Raw genomic sequence first — 5,514 nt, 5'->3', positions numbered from 1 at the left:
TTTTTCAAAATTAGGCCTCCTTTGGTTTATATAAATTTCGTAAGAATTTTAAATGATAGAAATTATGTAGGAAAAATTTCTTTGACGCCCTTCGGTTTGTAGAAATGTATTTTTATTCATATGCAGGATAGAAACCGATCATTCACATTCTAAAGAAAAAAACATTAGTCTGGACTCAATGAAAAAATTCTTATCTTATGAATCAAATGATATTTTTTTTACTTGTAGGAAATGAGATACATCTAATCTCACTCCCTACGGTTTTCTTATTCCAATGATATTCATATCCCGTGAATCAAAGGAGGCTTTAGATAGAGATCTTAGACTCAAACGGACAAAGCATGAAAACAAAACATTTCTACCCAAAGTCGCATGAATTAATAAGAAAACAAAAGAAGACTGAAGACCTACCGGGTGCACTGGCTGCATCTGCATTGACCTTCGTCCAGCCTTGGCACTTGGGGGTTGTTAAATTGGGAGAATGTGAGGGTAGGACCGTAGGAGTACAGCCCCAAGTTCCTTTCCGTGTATGTCTGAACCTCCAAGCTACTGAACACCTGCTCCTTCCGTTAGTTATCGCCTGACCATGACAATGGCGTCGAAGAGGCACGTGTACACCAGCCTGTTGACAGCGTCCCTCACCGTGTTGCCCGGCCGGAATGCCGCAATACACAAAGTAGGGGTACAAGTTGGTTAGCAGCGGCGCGCCAGGAAATGAGGATGACCAGAGAACAATTGGACCTCCAGTTCAGTCAGCATAACTACATGGTAAGTTGTTATGAACTAACAAACCATGTGAACAGGAAATGCCTACGGACTCTGAGCATATAGTGCATTTTAAAAGCAGTTCAACAGGCATCCGATGCGCATCGGTTCGAATTCAAACTGAACTTGGAGCTGAAACATCAAGAAAGGACTGATTTCTTTTGCACATTTACAATATTTTAAGGTGTTGAGTCGTGCCTAACTATAGTGCAGGAAGCAACATTGCATATCGGAACTCGACAACATCCAAAAACATGGCGAGTCAACAACGGAGAAAGTTATTCACCCGGAGCCCTGACACGGAGAGAAGAACCACGATGACGTCATCAAGAAGAGTGCATCACCCACAATAAAGCTATCATCACTAGATAATAGGGAAATAAGCACATGTCAATGAACTAACATAACAGAGACCAAAAAAAGTATAGTTCTGCATGCCATTAGGATAAATTTAGTAGTATGCCAAGACAAAATTCCTAATAAGAAAATGAAAAAGATGTAAAATACCATTACTAGCAGAATGAGCACCGTGAATTCAAAATAATTGCAAACATGGCAATAATATAGGGGTGGCAAACAATCCCTCATGATAGTGGGACTGTTCGATTGCACGTCTACGTACAGCAGCTCCCAGGTGGCTAACCCACCTCGCCAGGTCTCTCGCTAGGCCAAACTGCCCACGCTCTTCATGCGCCTACGTCCGCACGCCCTGCATGGCAGAGGTGCCGTTGTACACTCTCTCCCTGTACTCCTCCTATATAAGCCCATCAAGGCCAATGTAAACTGTGTGTGAGAGATATACAACTCAACTTGAAATCAGACACCTTCGATCCCTCTTCTTCATCTCTGCTTGGCGGGCCTGGGGCTGGGGTAGAGGCGCCGCGCCCGGTCGAGGAACCAGCAGAGGAGGACGAGCCGCGCCCACGGCCATGCCCACGGCCGTGGGAGCCTGGGTCGCTGGTCGGGGAGGCAGCGCCCCCTTTGCCCTTGTCTGCAGATGAGCCCCGGTCTATAGAGGAGCCCGAGGGAGCCCGGTCGATGGAGGAGTTCGCGCCGCCGGCAATGGTGAGGGCGGTGGAAGTGACCTCGGGGCGGCCGTCGAGGCGAGCGCGCTCGTTAGCCGCGATTTCCTCCATGAAGAGCCGCGAGCGCGCCTGCACAAATGAAGAAAACGACGTCTGCACCGGAAGAAGCGTCGCCATGATCTGAAATTTGCGGGAGAGCTCGCGGATGAGCTGGAGAGTCAGGGCCCGATCGGAGATGTGGTTGCCGACGTCCCCGAGCTCGTTGGCGAGGGACTTGAGTCGCCGACAATACTCGGCGATGGACAGGTCCCCCTGGACCAGGTTGCGAAACTCCACGCCGAGGATGACGGCGCGCCCCGCTTGGTTGTCACGGAATAGCAGGTGCAGCTCGGACCAGATGTCGAACGCGGTGCTCTTCGGGGAGGCGACAACCTCCATGAGCTCGTCGGCGACGACCCCATGGAACCACAGAACGACCGTGAGGTTGTCATTGCGCCAAACCGCGCTCTGTGAAGCGACGCTGTGGGCTTGTCGAGGTGGGTCTGCATGTTATAGCGACGACAGATGCGGTAAAAGAGTTGGCGCCACTTGGTGTAGTTACCAGATTCCAACTCCAGCCGGGATTGAAAGAGATGCGCGATGGATGAGGGGAGGCCGACGGAGGAGGACGAGCCGACGTCCGGCGGGGCGAGGTGATGGAGCATGGCGTTGTCGAGGCGCGGGACTGGAACACTCCCGGCGAGGCGAAGTGGAGTCGCGACGGGCGGAACAGAAGACCGCGGGCGCCGAGGCTGTGTGGCTATGTCAACTACTCGGCGAACTTCATCAGCCTCCCACGCGAGCTACAGTGGTCTACTGTGACAACGTCAGCGCCGTCTACATGTCCAACAACCCAGTGCAACACCAATGAACGAAGCACATTGAGACCGATCTCCATTTTGTTCGTGAACGCGTCATGTTGGGCGAGCTGCGCGTGCTTCACGTCCCTACGAGCTCCCAGTTAGTTTGCGGACATCTTCACCAAGGGGCTGCCAACACGCATCTTCAACGACTTTCAATCCAGCCTCAACATCGGCGCGTGGGGGGGGGGGGGGGGGTTCGACTGCACGTCTACATCAGCTCCCAGGTGGCTAACCCACCTCGCCAGGTCTCTCGCTAGGCCAAACTGCCCACGCTCTTCATGCGCCCGCACGCCTTGCATGACAGGGGTGCCGTTGTACACTCTCTCCCTCTCTCCCTGTACTCCTCCTATATAAGCCCATCGAGGCCAACTCCTAATAATAAGAGATGCACTGCTCCATGTTCTTTGGAAAGATGCTTTCCTGATAGCCAAGTACTTCCTGATGCACTGATAGGGATGCAGACATGCAAGGAAACACCAAAACAAAAACAAAGTGATAGTGCGATAGTACTACTTTTCCTCTTCTTCAAAAGTCTGATAGGATAGGTAGTCTGATAGTACTAGGAATCTAAGATAACTGCGGATAAGGCTGCTCCCAATGGACCGGTGCTTAGATGGAGTGCTAAGCATATTAAATAGCTTAACAACCAAAATCCCCAATGCGTAGTTGCTTAGCTTCTTGTAGCTAAGCTGCCTTCATTTAATGATATAGCTATTAAACTCTCTCATGCATTGGTGAGTTTGCTTTATTTAAATGTTTTACCTAGGTTCACGCGCTTGACATTGGTTTTTTCTGGGGTCACCAAACCCATCTCTGTCCTCTTAATTGCCTTGCCACATCAGATTTTTCGTCTACATGGCATGCTTAGCACCCGTATAAGGTGGAGCATTGGGAGAGGCCTAACAAGTCTTCAAACCAAACCAGGGAGCTAAGCACCATTGCTAGTACAAGAAAACCATTTCAATCCCTGGAACTATATAGTTGCTAAAGAAACAATAACCACTAAACGAGGGCCGACATGACAATCAGATTCTTAATAACTGAAGGGCAGCTCCTGCTCAGATGATCGAAGCCGTCGCTGTCCAACAAAGCCCTAAGATTTGCCGGGAAGCGAAGAAAATTTAAGCATGCCTTCTTTAGGCCCTCACAGTGGTGCTGCTCCGCTAACGTCAGGATGGTCGTTATTGTGCCTGTGTTGATGTATTTGCATAGCCTTTCCTCACAAATACTCTTCAGCCTCTCCATGTCATACCTGTCCGCCGCAACAAGCAGATGTTGGCACATGGCATCTTCCTCTTCCTCTTCTGTCAACGGTAAGGAGTCGGTATACGCAAAACAGAGCAATGCCTCAAACACCTCTGCCTCCTTTCATCTATGCGCACCACACCTGCGGTGTCACCCTCCTTCATGCCACCAAAGAGCTCCGCACTAAAGACTGGCGATCGGGCAGCAAGCACACACCTGTGTGCTGCAAACGTATGACCACCGACCTGGAAGACCACATCGGCGCCCTTCTCGGTCTTGAGGAGATCGCCGAGGTGCTGGTGCAGGTCAGATGGGGCCACAGAGACAAATGTTGGAGGGGTGTCTTTGGGCAAGTCCTCTGCACGGTAATCCATGATGACAAGGATATCACACCTGATGGTGAAAGAATCGTCCTTGAGATGTGCCGACTTCTCCAAGTCTGCCCTTTTCATGAACATCGCATTCCCCCAGCGCTGCTGAGAATTGTGGTTGTGTACTGCTTGTGATGCCAATGAAGGAGCTTGGTCCGTCAACTCATCCGCGACACTGAATTTGTGTTGTGCCTTCATTGCCGTGGTGACATTTTCATCGAGGACGAGGAAGAGGGATATGCAGTCTGCGTACTGTTGTCCGGAGCCGTTGGGATGGTAAGCGATGTACCATCGATGTCCTCCAAGGGTGAAAGAGCGGGACTTTATCCTTTCTCCGGTGGGGACGCCCTTGGTGCGGGAGTAGCCATCGATCTTGAGGAGGTGGCACCCGCTCGTTGTGGAGGCAATGATGGCGGAGGCAGACCGGGACGGCTTGCCGGCGGCGGCCGACATGGTAGACCTGCTCCGGGGGATGGGGGAGCTGCGACTCTCCTCTGCCGTCTCCGGAAGTGTTACTGATCTGGTAGGGTTTAGGGGACAATGCAGGGAGGCGAAAAGAGGAAGAAGGGGAACGAACATGGAGGCGAAACACTGATTTTATTTCGAGAAAGGAAAAAAATGTGATTTTTTTAGACAAGGAAAAAAAATGAGATGACAGTCCAACTCCCAATGACCCAAAGTAGTTCTTTTTAGAGCCACGGCCCAACAGCAAGAATACTCTCGTAGGGTTTACAACACGTTTACATTCGATGCTCTCCAGAAGGATCTTTTTAGAAACAGGGCTGCTATTTTTAATTGTAACATAACGTTTGAAGGTAGAGCGGCCAATAGAGATGCCGATAGGTTAGCCAAGTTTTCCAATTCTCTTGAGCAGGGGAGACATGTGTGGTTGATCCAACCCCATGATCCTTTTGTAATCCCACTCCAGATGGAGTTTGAGCAATAAAACTTGGTGAGACCCCTAAAAAAAAGGATCTGTGGCCTATATAAAAGGAAAGTTTAACTGAAAGTAAAAGAAGGCCACAACTATAAGAACAAACCGGTGAAATTACTTATGTGGATCAAATCGTTTTCGCAGATAGCAAGAATTTCGCCTAGTTGTGTTCACCTAGTTCCATTGACATTAAGTTTCGTTGCTTTTGATAAGTGATGTGATCCTTGTGATTATACCCTCAATGCAAGCATCCGTAAATACAAGTGATCGAA

At 49.7% G+C, this 5,514-nt stretch overlaps 1 pseudogene; it reads right to left on the bottom strand.

Annotated features, from left to right (window-relative positions):
- Positions 1-3,694: 3,694 nt before the first annotated feature.
- LOC123059381 (BTB/POZ and MATH domain-containing protein 1-like) lies at positions 3,695-4,761 on the bottom strand (annotated as a pseudogene).
- Between the last annotated feature and the right edge of the window lie 753 nt (positions 4,762-5,514).

Source organism: Triticum aestivum, chromosome 3A (assembly GCF_018294505.1).
Source record: "Triticum aestivum cultivar Chinese Spring chromosome 3A, IWGSC CS RefSeq v2.1, whole genome shotgun sequence".
In the NCBI taxonomy this organism is placed as follows: domain Eukaryota; kingdom Viridiplantae; phylum Streptophyta; class Magnoliopsida; order Poales; family Poaceae; genus Triticum; species Triticum aestivum.
The sequence above is the reverse complement of the archived record's forward strand: the minus strand, read 5'-3'. Positions and strand labels throughout refer to the sequence as shown.